Source organism: Lagenorhynchus albirostris, chromosome 15 (genome assembly GCF_949774975.1).
Source record: "Lagenorhynchus albirostris chromosome 15, mLagAlb1.1, whole genome shotgun sequence".
In the NCBI taxonomy this organism is placed as follows: Eukaryota; Metazoa; Chordata; class Mammalia; order Artiodactyla; family Delphinidae; genus Lagenorhynchus; species Lagenorhynchus albirostris.
The window spans coordinates 13,291,632-13,307,842 of record NC_083109.1 but is presented as its reverse complement, the minus strand read 5'-3'; positions in this window follow the sequence as shown (position 1 = coordinate 13,307,842).

The following is a 16,211-nucleotide window of genomic DNA, read 5'->3' as shown; positions in this document are numbered from 1 at the left end:
GGCTAACATTTTACTGGTTTTCTGCTTGTTTGTTTACTTTGTTTTGTTTTGTTTTGGGGTCAGAACTCTTTGTAAGTCATAGGAACTGACTCTGGTTGCCAGGATAAGCCTGCTTCAAGTGCCTTTGATGTTGTGGTCTCACTGCTTAAGACTCAGCTGCAAAACATGGCTTTTTTTTTTTTTAAGATTTTTTTTTTATGTGGACCATTTTTTAAAGTCTTTATTGAATTTGTTACATTATTGCTTCTGTTTTCTGTTTTGGTTTTTTGGCCACGAGGCATGTGAGATTTCAGCTCCCAGACCAGGGACTGAACCTGCATCCCCTGAATTGGAAGGCGAAGTCTCAACCACTGGACCACGAGGGAAGTACCAAAACATGGCTTCTGAGAAGAGATGGCAGGTTGTCCAGGCCTGGGTCAGTGCCCACCCCTCAAGGGGGATGGGGCGTCTGGACTGACAGGTCCTCCAGACTGTATCCAGTGGGGAAAGCTTTGTCCCCCCAAAGAGAAGTGGGATGCTGTTACTGGAGAAAGAGAAATAGCATTATTGCCTAAAAACAGTGTTTCTCAACCCAACTGACTAACTCAGCACTTCCTTTTATGACCAATATTGTCTAATGCTGCCTTATACTCCTGGAAGAAATTCATGAATAATATGACTTACCTATATGCATACTTTAAAAGAAAATCAGAATACTGTCCTAGATGTAATATCAAGGAGAAATAGAAGGAAACTAACTTGTAGAATATCGCTTAGCATAAAAAATAACAAAACAATAGAATTATACAAAATTCAAGGATAATAAATACACGCTTAGGAGTGGCTACCCTATGAGATTTAAAGAATCAGTGAGATGTTTGCTTCTGCTGTTGAAGAATTAGTCTGGGTTTAAAAGCAGCGAGATGATCAGAAGCCACAACTTGTACAAGAAATAAGGGAAATGAAAGAACAGATGCGGAGTGGAGACTGAGGTAAAAACTATTCAGGGTACATTAACAGCTGCTAAGGAATACTTTGTGATCTTATGGAGTAGGGTTTGAGTTACAATGACTTATCCACAGTGTTTTTACTTGAAGGACTATCTAGAGGGGAATTAAAAAGTCATGGGGGGGCTTCCCTGGTGGCGCAGTGGTTGAGAGTCCGCCTGCCGATGCAGGGGACATGGGTTCGTGCCCTGGTCCGGGAAGATCCCACATGCCGCAGAGCGGCTGGGCCCGTGAGCCATGGCCGCTGAGCCTGCGCGTCCGGAGCCTGTGCTCCGCAACGGGAGAGGCCACAGCAGTGAGAGGCCCGCATACTAAAAAAAAAAAAAAAAAAAAAAGTCATGGGGGACACAGCGGGACTGTCTTGTATGTTGCAGGAGTTGGAGTGTCCCTGGGCTCCTGTTCATTAAATGTCAGTGGCCTCTGGAAGAAAGAAATTGGGAAAGATTTTGAAATTTAGAGGGTATTTTGACTACCTCATCAACCCAGGTAGTTTTTGCCTCCCATTGGCTTTGACTAGGCTATTCTACAGTCCTGTAACGCTACAAGTTAATCTGTAGCAAACTGATAGGAATGCAAACGATTCCTGTCCCTAGAAATGCACATTATATCCAGTAGGGGTTTATGGACAACCCTCCCCCGTTATGGAAGAAGCCAGTTTTGCGTCCATTAATCAAGTTCATTTCAGCCTAGAAATGTGTCTACACTTTGCATTTTCCTTTGAATTGGTTTTAAAACCTTGCCGGTTCCCTCCTTCATAACTGAGTTAAATAAAACCTTTGACATATTCACTTCATGTTTGTAGGACATTCATGATTTTACCTTTTTTTAAAAAAATATTCTTTAACAATCTCTATCATTGTGCAACCAAAGACTAACTTCTTTGCAAACTCCCCAGACTGTATGCATTGTGAGTCGCTGCATTCACACACACACACACAGAGCAAACCTAAAGGGTCTTAACCCATCTCTTATCTCTACCTTGTGGCCTTGTGGGGTACTAGTTGACTGATCGCTACATTGCCCCTACTATACAAGTGTCCCACTTGGAGCTTTTAGGGTTTGAGACCCCAACCTCAAATTGGGGTCCTTGAGATCACACTATATTCAGAGCTAATATTTTTATTTAACCAAAATCCTCAGCTTTTTGCCTCTTATGTGAAGAAAATCACAACTCCAGAGATGACCCGCCACCCCTCCACATTTATGCGAAGGGGAATTACAGCCTGTGTAATTCCAATCTTCTCTGTCACGGTTGTCTCTTTGGTCTCGTGGGGTACTTTTAAGCATCAAAAGGAAAAAGAAGGAGAAAATCCAAAGAGACCACCCCCAAAGTCTGCAATCCCGTTAAACCTCAGACAAAACCAAACCCACCAGGGCTTGACGGCGTAAGCTTATAAACAGAAAAGACCAGGGTCTTAGTGGTGAGATTCTGTGGATTCCTTTGTAACCCTGATTCCTTCCGTCTGACAGCAGGGGATGGGGAGAGTCTCCTGTTTTCCTGGTATTCTGGTCAGGCTACTTGGAACGGAAGGAGCCCTCCCTTTGACCTTTTTAGTGCTCATTTGTATAGCCCTGGGCCTTTTAAGGGGAAGAGGCAGAAAATCATCACCAAAAGCAAAGAGCAGAACAGGGAAAGGTGCGTGGACATTTCTGTGCTCTGCTATTTAAAGTCAGCGTCCTGACAAGTTAGGGTCGTGCCAACAGATCAGGAGGTCAGGGTGAGGAGAATGAGATCTCCTTCAAATCTTTTTTTTTTTATTTTGCGGTACGCGGGCCTCTCGCTGTTGTGGCCTCTCCCGTTGCGGAGCACAGGCTCCGGACGCGCAGGCTCAGCGGCCGTGGCTCACGGGCCCAGCCGCTCCGCGGCATGTGGGATCCTCCCGGACCGGGGCACGAACCCGCGTCCCCTGCATCGGCAGGCAGACTCTCAACCACTGCGCCACCAGGGAAGCCCCCTCCTTCAAATCTTTACGCCCTCCTCAAGTAGGACATATTTCCAATACAGAGAAGAGTGTCTCTGGAAAGCACTTTGCTGGAGGGCTTTACGATATTAGAATAGTAATAACTGCTGTCAAAGACTCAAATACTAAAAAATACTAAAACATAACCCAAAGTGTAATCTGAATGCAAGACAGTGTATGACCAAGGCGTCAGTCCCCATATATTATGTATGTGGGCCTGCCTGTGCTCCTGGCACAGCTCCCAGGCTGCATTGCTTCCCCTCCCGTCTCCTCCACTCCACTCAGCTGCATGCCCCGCCCCTCATTCATTCAGGTCTCTTCTCTAACATCCTCTCCCTTGCGAGAGGGGCCACCCATCTAAAATAACATCTCCATCCCCCTCCATCTTCTTATTCCGCTTTATTTCCTCCATAACATTTTCACTTCTGACATTATATTGAATTTCGATTTTTTTTTATTGGTTCTTGTCATTCTTCCCATTCAAGGTCAGGTCCAAGTGGTCAGGGATTTTGTTTTGTTCACTGTTGTAGCTGCAGTGCCCAGGACAGACCTTGGCGCATGGTCCTCAACCAGTATTTGTTTTTACGTGGGTCCACTATTCTTTAAAGTACCAGCCTTGGACTCACATCCTTCTTGGGCCTTTGGGGATGGTCATCAGAGTCAGTCCCTCTTTCCTCAACGGCCTCATTGGCCTCATTGTATTCGTGCAGCCCACACATGCTCTTTCAGCCTCTGGGCATGAGGTTTTACACTCAGCCAGGGGACCAGATCAGGAAAGACAACAGAATCCCTGCCTCGCGGAGCCGCCATCTTCCAGAGGGGCATTGGGGATGAAACATGTTACTTGTATCTCTGTCTAGTTCTTAGATGTCCTTCTGGTTCATCTTACAGTTGCTCTGATCATTTGTTCAAAAAACAATTTGTGTGGGGGAGGGGCTGACCATTTGCCAGAGACTGAGCTAGGCACTAAAAAATGAACAGGCGATCAGAATTAATTTCAAAGGACTCACAGTATACTGAGTAGTGAAGTGGTAGAGGCAGACACGACAATGCAAACAGTAGTAAAGTGGGATGTGTGCTATAATAGAGATGGAGGCATTGACTTTTGGGCCAAGGATGGTAGTAGAACAATGAGGGAGAAATCAGAGAAGCCTTCACGGAAGAAGTGACAGATGCAGAGGGATAAGTAGGAGTTAGCAGGGAGAAGTGGGACTGAGAGGGAAAGCCATTTGGGCAGAGGGAAGAGTTTATGCAAAGTCTATGGAGATCAAAGAGCCACTATTGATGAAACAGTATGATGTCTGGGAAAGCGACCAAGCTTTTTAAATGATCCCTCAACTTCCCATGGCCCTCTCCAATCCAATTCAATCCAATGCTGAGTTATCTTTTAAGAGCTGGCCAAGTACCATATATACACTACCAAATATAAAATAGCTAGCTAGTGGGAAGCAGCCACATAGCACAGGGAGATCAGCTTGGTGCTCTGTGACCACCTAGAGGGGTGGGATAGGGAGGCTGGGAGGGAGACGCAAGAGGGAGGGGATATGGGGATATATGTATATGTACAGCTGATTCACTTTGTTATACAGCAGAAACTAACACACCATTGTAAAGCAATTATATTCCAATAAAGATGTTAAAAAAAAAGAATAAAGGGGGTGACTTAAAAAAAAAAGAGTTGGTCAAGTGCAAGGAACTGGGGAGGCTGCAGACAAGCACAAAGCACATCCCCTGCCCTCAGGGAGCTCCGAGTCTAGCCAGGAAGGCAGGCAGGCGTGTAAAAGGAAGGGAGAGTCACAAGATCTGATTTATGTTCAAGGCATCACTAGATGAGCACTGAGCACACACGCTGTGGATTTGTGCCCAATTCAGTCGGTAAGGAAAGACTAGCAAACCTCTTTAGATAGTGACCAGGTCATTCATTCATTCATTCATTCATCCATTCATTTACCCAACAAAGACTTATTGAGCACTTAACGTTATGTGCCTGGCACAGTTTAGTTATTTGGGAGAGAGAGGTGAATAGGAAAGGTGAGATCTCTGCTTTCATGAGCTTACACTGAAAATTCACGCCAAATATGGGTGAACAGATGAGTAAGTAGACCTTTCCAGCTGGTGACAAGGCTACGAGGCAATCCAGCAGGCCGGTGGACCGGCAGAGGGCGGGGGCAGCATCGGGGCCCCTAAGACACTGTGTCCCTCGGAGCCGCTGTTAGAGCCGAGGCCGAGAGTGGAGGTGGAGGCCGGCGAGTGAAGGTGGGGTGGAGCGAGCATCAAGGACAGAGTCTGGGGAGGGGACATCACCTGGCTGTGTCTCGGGGAACAGCAGGGCGCGCAGAGTAAGACGGGGAGGCGGCAGGGCCGGGGTCAGGCTCGCAGCCCTGGTGGGGAGACACTCTGTCCCCAAAGGGAAAACAAAGGACTGAATCCTTCGTTTTCAACTCACCTCTGGGAGGTGCCCACTCCTCCTCTCACTGGAAACTTCTCACAAGAAGAAAGCACTCCCTGCATTTAATTTAATTTGGGCCCTTGGAGCCTATCAAGTTATTCTGTTCCCATCCCCTCGGGTCCTTCTCCTTCCTGCCCTTGACCCTCCGTCTTCCACCTGGTCTGTCCACACGGTGACAGCTCGCCCCCTGACGCCGCATCCCTAAGCCACCCAATTTCCTGTGCGTTGTTAAAATTGTGAAAACACAAGATCCAGGTGCAGCTGTTATCTTACTGTTGATCCGGACAGGAAAGGAACAGGCAAAGGAAAGAAAAGAATAAAATCCCTTGACGTTGGGTCATGTCAGCCCAGTGCAGGGAGTCAAAGGCTGGCGAGTCTCTGGTTGTGACCGTTCACTTGGCTTTTGGAGCCAGGACTCTGTGAAACAATGATACCAGCGTGACTCTCCTTCAGGAAGGCAGGCAGTGGAGTCGGGGAGGGGCCCACTTATCCTTGGGGCAATAATTATATCAGCCAGCAGGTATTGAACACCTACTGTGTGCCAGGCCTGGCTCTAGCCACTCACGGGTGTCACCTCATTTAATGCTCACAACAGCCCTTGGTGGGGAGGATGCTCGTTGGCCCCATTTCACAGGTGAGGACGCTGAGGCCCAGAATGGTGAAATGTTTTGCTGTTTGTCACCGAGCTGGTAAGAGATGGAACCTGGATTTAGCTGCAGCCTGCTTACTGCACACAATGAAACTGAAAAGCCCAGCACTGGCAGAACAAAGCACATGATGTGCTGGAATTATGAAAATCAGGATCCCAAGCTTCCTTAGCCCCTCCTCACATAGGCAGAAGTCAGAGGGCTCTGAGCAGGCGAGTAGCATGATTTTGACTTTAAAAGGGCACGCTTGTCTTAGTCTACAGTTTACATTTATTTGCATGGCTGTTCGGTTAATACCTGCCCTCCCCACCTCTACCTCAAATGATGTGCCCCAAATAGGGAGCATGGCTATGTTTTTCTCAGCATATTGCTGGGCACACGGCAGACACTCAGAAATGATTTGTTATGGAAGGAAAGAAGGAAGGGACAGAAAGTTTCACGTAGACACTAGGGCAGCTCTTTCTTTGCCTGTTTCCTGCTTTCATACGTGCAAACCTGGGTGGACCCCGTGATCCCCCAGGCTGTGTCTATGTCTGATGTTTAGCATATAAAACTCTTTCAGGCACAGCCACATTGACCCTGAGGTTTACTCTGGCTGAGCAAGAACAAGCAATGATCAGAGCCATGCTGACAACAATTCGACCTTCTCCTTGTTGCTTCAAAGGAAAGAGGCTGAAAAGACAAAGGCCTTTGGGGGAAGTCATTACAGCACAGTCTGTCACTGCAGAGGAGAGAGAGAACCAGAGGAAGATTTATTGCAACCTTCTGGTGTGGTAAGGGCCAGCGGCTTAAAGGAGAAAATAGCTCTGCCTTGGCCACGTGCCTGAAGAGTTTAGTGGGCATTTGTACTTTATTCAGCTGTACAGAAACTGTGAACGACTTTACTGTGTTCAACAAACTTTATACCTGATAAATTGCTGCATCTTACCGTGACTCCAATTACTCAGCTACCCAGACTCCCTTGCAGCTAGGGTGAGGGCAAGTGACTCTGATTGCACTTGTCATCTGCACCAGTATATGTACATTTTGAATTGGAATCTTGTCACTTTAAGAAATGGGAACCTCATGAAGTCAATTCTGGGGATGGCCCGTGAATGGGAGGAGCTATTTATTAGGGCTTTGAGTAATGGAAGCCATTGAGTCTCCAAGGTACCAGAGGTATCTTCATGTGAAGAACTCTGTGGGATGATTTTTGGACCAAGTTCTTAGCTATGTGGCCTCTAAGTTTGGTTATCTGGCCCTTCTGGGAAATCTCCTGGCCACCCACTATGTTTTAGTAAATTTCTTTTTGGCTTAAATGTACTTGTGTGAGTTCTGTTGTTTTCAACAAACCGCCCTGACTCATACATGGTACAGATGTACGGAGCTGCCTGCCAAGTACCAGAGAGGCAGATGGTAAATAAGAGGGTGTGTGTGCTCTGGACTGGGCACCTGGAAACAGAAAGCAGGTAAACAAGGCAGGCTGTCCACAACTGATCACACTTACTTTCTCTTAGTCATTCAACAAATACCTATTAAGCTCTGACGATACCAGGCACTGTACTGGCTGGTGGGGCTAAATCACTGAACAAGACAGATGAGGTCTCTGTCCTCATGGAGCTTCCATTCTGGTTGAGGAGACAGCAAGAGATAACAAACTAGTGAATAGATGAGATCTTTTCAGATTGTGATAAGTGCTATGAAGAAAACGGGATGAGGAGACAGAAAATGATGACCATGGAAGGTTACCTTTTCCAGGGTGGTCAAGGTAGGGCTCTCTGGGGAGGTGATCTTAGGGATGAGACGCAGCCAGCCAGGACGAAAGCTGGGGAGCACTTGTCTCGAGGGTGGGGTGGGGGGAGAAGTAGTGAATGCAATGGCATTGAGCACGAAAGGACTTGGCTGTTAAAGGAGCATTAAGGGACCAGATCACGCAGGGCCTCGTGGGCTACAGTACAGAGCTGGGTTTTATTTAGTGGGAAATCATTGGAGAAATGGAAGCAAAGGAGTGACATGATTTGATATGTACAAGTGGGGGTCGCAGGCAGCAGGGAGACCCAGCACACGTGAAGTGTTATCTACCAGGGAAGCTCATTAGAGACTCAGCACCCAGGGTGTTTATCGGGGGCTGGTCACATAGGCACGCCCTGCTCAGCTAAGATTCCAGACATGCTGAAGGCAGGCAGATGTTCGGCATAAGGCACCTCACGTGCAGTGCGGAAGCTGTTGTCCTCTTCCTTCCACCCGAGATGATGGTGGCTTGGGAAAGGTGGGGAGGGTTTGAGAAGAGAGAAGTGAGCGGACCCAGGATCTGCTCAGGAGGTAGAGCTGCCAGGAGGTGCTGATGGATAGGGTGTGGTGGTGTAAGAAAGGGAGGCGCCGGACTTAGATCATCATCAGAGGAAGAATCGACTATCATCACTAAGCGCTTCAGAGTTTAGAAAACAGTGCTGCATCCCTCTCTCACTTAACCACAGGAATTTCACAATGGAAAGGGTCTTAAGGAAAAGATGCTCCACAGGGCTAACTATTAGAGAAATGCAAATGAAAACTATAATGAGGTACCACCTCACGCCGGTCAGAACGGCCATCCTTAAAAAGTCTACAGGGACTTCCCTGGTGGCACAGTGGTTAAGAATCTGCCTGCCAATGCAGGGGACATGGGTTCGCTCCCTGGTCTGGGAAGATCCCACATGCCGTGGAGCGACTAGGTCTGTGTGCCACAATTACTGAGCCCGCGTGCCACAACTACTGAAGCCCATGTGCCTAGAGCCCGTGCTCTGCAACAAGAGAAGCCACTGCAATGAGAGGCCCGTGAACCGCAACGCAGAGTAGCCCCCTCTCGCTGCAACCAGAGGAAGCCCGTGCGCAGCAACAGAGACCCAATGCAGCCAAAAATAAATAAATAAACAAATAAATAAATTTTAACAAGTCTACAAATAACAAATGTTGGAGAGGGTGTGGAGAAAAGGGAACCCTCCTACACTGTTGATGGGATATAGATTGGTGTAGCACTATGGAGATTCCTTAAAAAACTAAAAATAGAACTATCATATGATCCTGTAATCCCACTCCTGGGCATATATCCAGAGAAAACCATAATTCAAAAAGATACATGCACCCCAGTGTTCATTGCAGCACTATTTACAATAGCCAAGACATGGAAACAACCTAAATGTCCACTGACAGATGAATGGATAAAGAAGATGTGGTACATATATACAATGGAATACTACTCAGCCATAAAAAAGAATGAGATGATGCCATTTGCAGCAACATGGATGGACCTAGAGATTGTCATACTAAGTGAAGTAAGTCAGAAAGACAAATACCATATGATATCACTTATATGTGGAATCTAAAATATGACACAAACGAACTTATCTATGAAACAGAAACAGACTCACACAGAGACACAGAGAACAGACTTGTGGTTGCCAAGGGGGAGGGGCGTGGCAGAGAGATGGAGTGGGAGTTTAGGGTTAGCAGATGCCAACTATTATATAGAGAATGGATAAACCAGGTCCTACTGTATAGCACAGGGAAGTATATTCAATATCCTGTGATAAGCCATAATGGAAAAGAATATGAAAAAGAATGTATATATATGGATACCTGCACCACTGTGTTGTACAGCAGAAATTAACACAACATTGTAAATCAACTATACTTCAATAAAATAAATTTCAAAACATGAACAAATAAAAAAAAAAGAAGAAAGGACCTTAAGGAGCATGTAGTATACTTGCTTGCTTTGATAGATGAGGAAACTGAGGCTCAGGGAAAGGAAGTGATTCACTCAAGGTTATCTAGAGAGTTAGTTGTAGACACAAGACTGGAATCTATGTTCTTGATTTCCAAGGAAGCGATTTTCCAATATGCCATTTTGATGGGATGACTTGAAAGATCAGAAGTAATATAATGATAAAGCTTGAAATGATCCTGTGAGGTTATTAAGCTACTATTTTTTAGCCTCAAACCCAACCTTCTCAACTCTGTTCTGTAATGCTGGGGTTGAGACTCTACAAACTCCAGTGATCCTTTATCTGTGGGCTTCTTGCTGGGTTCCACCTACTGGGGATGGTTCCACCATCTTGGGCTCAGTCAAGAGACAGAAACCATATAGTGATTTAAACAGGGGCAATGAATGGGGAGACGCAAGAGGGAAGAGATATGGGAACATATGTATAACTGATTCACTTTGTTATAAAGCAGAAACTAACACACCGTTGTAAAGCAATTATACTCCAATAAAGATGTAAAAAAAAAAACAACCAGGGGCAATGTTATATAAAGAATTATTAAACTATGATAAAAGAGTAACTATATGGTATAAGTAAAGTCTTGTATGGTTCCCTAGGGCTAAAGGAGATTGCCCAAGGAATGACAAACTTGGAGGGGGGGTCCCTTCCCCAGACTAGGGTTCAGATCTCTTTGTAGAAGGTAGTTGGCTGACCCCTGACTTAGCTCATTGGTATCCTGGAGTAGCACCTAATGAAGTCACCAACATTCTGAAGTCACCAATTCCTTCCCTCCACCTTAACTGTTGCCACTTTGGTCCAAGCCACTGTCATCTCACCTGATTATTGCAATAGTCTCCTAACTGGTCTTTCTTTTTGTTTCCATCTTGGCCCTGTATTAGGTCAGGTCCCCTAGAAGCACAGCCTATGATGGAGATCCTTACACGTGTGATTTACTGAGGAGATGCTCATAAGTGAAGGGAGTGAGGGGTTCAGAACAGGGCAAGGGAGGGAAGCTAAGCAAGGACGGACAGCCTGATCCCACGGAGAGTCCGGGAGCATGATCTATATATCCCAGCGTTGGTCCCGACTTCGGGCAAGGGGGCTTGCATTTATATCTCTATGTCACTCCATCATTGCCTATGGGCTGCCCTAGGATGTGCAAGTGGGTTATTACCTCCTGGGCAAGGAAGATCCCATTTGGCAGAGGGAAGGGGGCTCCTGTGAGCCTTTATCAGCCTTGACTCAAAGCAGCTGGTCCATGAGGTCAGGAAAGGGGTCCAGGCAGGGCACCAAGGTCCTCCTCTTCAGTTTCAGGGAAAAGGCAGAGATGGAATCTGTCGGTCTCCTGCTGGGGGCTTCAAGGTTTCCTGGGCTGCTGCAGCAGCGTGCCAAGAGGTGTGACAGAAAATGCAGGAAATTACCCTGGAGGTAGAATTAGACGTCCATTCCAATAGCATTCCATTGAAGCCCCGACCTTGCCCCTCTCCAGCTGTGGGAACGTGGGTGAGTTTGTTCCTCTCTCTGGATTCCTTTCCTGGTCTGGAAATGGGAGCCGGACACCTGCCTTAGGGACTGATTCTGGGATCATGCCCTGCGCACACCCCTACTTGTTCTTCGCGCATTGGCACTGATTTTGAATGCCCCACTGGATGTTCGTGTAGGTTAAAAAGCTCCTTCACACGACATGATCCTGAACCAGATTCCATTTAACGTAGACACAAAAGTACGCTTTTCATTGTTTTGAAATATACCGAGTTTTTCAGGGATGAAGCCATGGTGTTAAGTAAAGGAAGACTGGAGTAACTTTGTTTTGTTCAGGGCTCATGGAGGTTGGTCACCAGCTAGAAACTTGCATTGCTAATAGCAAAGCCTGTCTTGGCACCTGAATCGCCCCAAACAGCACAGCTGTCACCGCTCTGCGTTTGTAGTTTCTTTCACTGGGATTCTACATCCGGGTCCAAGCACGTGATGGCTTTATTACATCTTCTAGTTGAGTTGCGCCAGAGCATTTCCATGTTGAAATGTTTTATTTTACTATGAATTCCTTTCCTTTTCCCTTTATATTATAGTCGGGATTTTACGCTGATGAAAAAAATATGCCTGTAGGTAGGTTATATTATCTCTGAATTTCATTCCAGTTGAGAAGAGGGGAAACGGTAAAATATTTGTTTTAAAAATCAGGCAGTGGCTCTGACTGAGTCGCGAACCACACGTCCGAATAGAATCAGCAATGTCTTCTCTTTCCCCAGGGAAAGCGCAGCCTCATTTAGAGACAGCTTCGAGCTATTAGTTAGTTTGTGCCGAATTTCATAATGAAGGGGTTCTCTCCCATCTAGCTCTCCTTTGCAAGGATCAACACCCCTTTCTAAACAAGTCTGCTGGAGACCAGTGCAATTTTTACCCCCATATCCCTGGGCCCTGTAAACTCTCCTGGAATGGTACCTACTAACGGCAGTAGGGCTGTCTGGCTCCCCTTGGCCGGAGGTGCAGCCCTGAGCTTGGCCACATTTACATCCCTGCCTGGTGAGCAAGTGATTTCTTTCCTTCAAGAAACAAACAAACATCTTTTAAAAAGGCAAAAACGCTTAGTCATGCAAATCAGGGCGGAGGAGGGAGGGTAAAGGAAAGGACCTCATTCTTATTCTGCAGCTTCAGCAGGGCCCTGGCCCATCCGCCGTTTCTATTAAAGCACTGGGCCCAGCACAGCCAACGCGCTGGCAAACTAACGCACAGTAATGAGGGTTTGTCCCAATCAGAGTAAACACCACCCGTTCCCAGGACACCGAGAAGCAGAAAATGAACCAGAGGTTAACTGGGTCATTGGCTGCGGCACAATGTGGGTCATTCTAGATGTAATTTAGTTCCCTTCAACGGGAGGCCCCAATACGGCCACCGGTTCTCACAGCGGGGACGGTGACTTAGCAGCAAGCCGAGGTCTCTTGGATACCAGGCCCGGAGCCGTTGCTGTGATTCACAGCACCTCTGACATCACTGGGTGTTTTTGTGATGCAAAGTGACATGTTGTCTAAACACACAAGGGGCCCAGTGAGTCTGTGCGGTGCTGTATGGGCGTGCCTGCCAGTGGGACATGCAGAGGCTTACTGTCAGGTGGCTGGAATTTGTTTTAATCAGGTAGACACAGAAATGACTCTCACAAAGGAAAAAGTTTACTATACTCACAGATCCATAGAAAAAGGAGGCATGACCTTCCATGCAGGGCCACATGGGGAAGCACCAGGGTCAGGCAGGAGGCAGAGGGAGGAGGAGAAAACAGTGGCAAGAGTCTGTATTGTGGCTTCTGTGGAAGGAACAGGTGAGGCAGGGTACGTAGGCTTAGGATTGGCTGTTTGAATGGTTTCAGCAGGCTCTGGGGCATAGGGGTTGTTCCTAGCTGTCTGGTGCGTGGCCCTCCAGTGATTAGGGCAGGTGGATAGTGGCCTGGAGCGTGAAAGCCTGATAAAGGAGGTGGTTGGGGGTGTGGGCTGTGGATTGATTGGTTTACAGGAGAAAAGCACACACACAGGTGAGTTGTTTATTATCTCTCAAAACTGGCTAACTCTGGGAGAGACAGTCCCTCCAGGGGCAGCAAGATTGCCCGTGTCACCGCCAGCAGCACAGGGAAGCCGGTCACAGGCCGCCTCCTGAGTCAGGAGATTTGGAGGCAGGTGTTCGCAGTGACAGTCACACTTCCTGCTCCTCATTCTGAGGTGCCCCAACCAGACGGCGGAGGCCTGATGAGGAAGGACCCAGCCTGGGCTGAGGCGGGCCGCTTAGGCGGCCTGGGCTTCCCCCAGGGTCATCAGAGGCATGTCCTCTACGTCCCCCACTCCCTCCCCGTCCACACAGGGCGCCCTCCCTGCCCCACGTGGGAGTGTTCTCTGCCTGGAAAATATGCTTGAAGACACAGAGATGCTTCCAGAAGCTCAGGCCCTGAGGTCGAAGCGCAGGGGGGACCTGTCCACCCTCCCCCACTCCTTCTCCTGGACTCACTGCCCTTCCTTCTGTGCCACTTACATAGCAGGTTCATCCCCACCCAGGGCCTTTGTCCCGGCCGTTCGTCCTGCTGGGATGCTGTCGCTGGGCGAGCCCCTCCCGACCACCCTGCCCACAGCAGCCCCCTCCCCACTTGAGTGTGAGCTCCAACGAGGCAGGGACCTGCCTGTCCTAAGCCCCGTGTGCCCAGCACCTCCAGCTGCCCCTGGCACGGGGCTCTGCCCAGCAAGTGACTGGGGACGACTCAGTGGGTGAGCCTGGCCTCCGAAGTCCTGGGCTCACATCCCGGCCTGGCGGTTTACTGACCGCTTGACTGTGGGACAGGGACGCCTCCTCTCTGGGTCAAGGTTTCCTCCTCTGTGAGATGGGGCTGGTGCTAGAGTACTCACCTCTCACAACAGTTGCGAGGCTCAGAGACAGAGAGACGTGCATCAAAATGCTTTGCCACTCAGAGAGCTATGGAAGTGAAGCCACTGAATCGCAGTTCCTGCTCACACCCGGCAGGAGTCACGGCTTAGGAAGAGCCCAGGGCGGCTGCCCCCAGGAGCGCTCGGCACATGTACGCGCATGCGCACATAGGCACACGCGGCGTAATGGCCGCTCGGGCCCCGTAAATAGTAACAGCTAACGATTACTACCTGCCGAGCGTGTATTCACTCACTTAATCCTTGCGAGCACCTGTACGTAAGTGTTGCTATAATCATCGTCATTGCTGCTCTGCAGAGAAAGAGAGCGAGGCCCAGGGAGGCTGGATCACCTGCCTAACGTCAGGCACAGGGAGGCTGGATTACCTGCCTAACGTCAGGCAGGTGGAGAGGATTTGGATTTGAAGCCAGGCACCTGGCTCCAGAGCTGCCCTGCCCCGGCTTCCATTCTCTGTGTCTTCTCTATATGTTCTTCTTCCTCCCCCAACGGGGCTGTGGGTGGAGTAGGCTGTACCCCTGCAAGAACTGGGTAGAGGAACACACTTCATCCCCGTGTTCACCCATAGAGGCGCCGTGTCTCTGGCCCACCGTAAAATCTGTGTGAAAGTAGGCTTTGTAAGCCACGCCATTCCTCCCAGGTAAATCCTTCGACTTTGCAGTGAATAAGGATGTATTTGAGAAAGATTTCACCGCCTATGAAACAGGGAGTGTGGAATGTTCCAGACTGATGTTCTGCGTGGGAGGGGAGACCAGTTGGACTCCACTGGGAAAGGCTAACCCCTCCACAGGGTAACATTTGCTGAATTTTCCCCTCACTCTGGCAGGGCCAAGCTTCCTGTAGTTCAACCAGTCAGAAGCTTCTGTTCTGAAGACTGCTGGCTATTCCCCAATATCCATTCCCCCTTCTTTCTTTTTTTTTTTTTTGCGGTACGCGGGCCTCTCACCGTTGCAGCCTCTCCGGTTGCGGAGCACAGGCTCCGGACGCGCAGGCTCAGCGGCCATGGCTCACGGGCCCAGCCGCTCCGTGGCATGTGGGATCCTCCCGGACTAGGGCATGAACCCGTGTCCCCTGCATCGGCAGGCGGACTCCCAACCACTGCACCACCAGGGAAGCCCCATTCCCCCTTCTTTAAGAGGACCAGAATCCGGCTTTGGGGACCGGCATCGAGCCACTCAGGATAAAGCCTACATTTCCCAGCCTCCCTTGCAGCAGTCTGTGGTCATGTGACCAAGTCCTTTCCAGGGGGATGGACAGAGGAGGGAGATGTGCATTTTTCCAGGCTGAGCCCTTAAAGGTGAGCATCTTCTCCTTTTACCCACTTCCTGAGACGGCCAAATGCAAACATGGCGCTGAGTCATGGTGGACCACGTGGATGGGAGCAGATGCCAGGGGATGGTGAACCACCTGGACCTTGACACTGTAGAGCTGCCATGCCAGCCCTGGGCTGCCTGCTCTCAGATGATTCCACGAGAGAGAAGGAAACTGCAGCTGGCCAATATCTAATTCACAGAGATGGACTCCTCACCACAGATGCTCACATCCCAGATTCCAAGAGAGGGGTGGCTCAGGCCTGTGTCCTTGTTAGGGCAGCCCCTCCCGCATTAGGCGTTAGCAAAAACCATACTTTGAGGTTTGTTGATGATGCCCATCACCAGCTGCCTTTGTTCTTCAGGCTCTAGAAGAGAATTTAGGCACTGGAAGATGAAACTATACTCTCTCTAGAATTTGTTTCTGAGCCACAAATGAAATCTCCACGTATGACCACATTGTAATTGCTGAAAATATTTCTGTTATCATCTTACACAAGCAAGTAAGAAAAAAATATTATCGCAGACTGACCCAGATAAGACTCCCCCCTCTTCCCTGTGTGCAGATGTGCACACCCCCACCCCCACCCCCAGTCTCATGCTTCCCACCCTGTCTCTTTCGCCCCAGAATACAGTAGTGTGGGACAGGATTCTGTTCAGGGCTTTAAATCTGGTCTCTGTACCTGGTTCACCATCTGGACTGAGCCTCTTCCTCCCTCC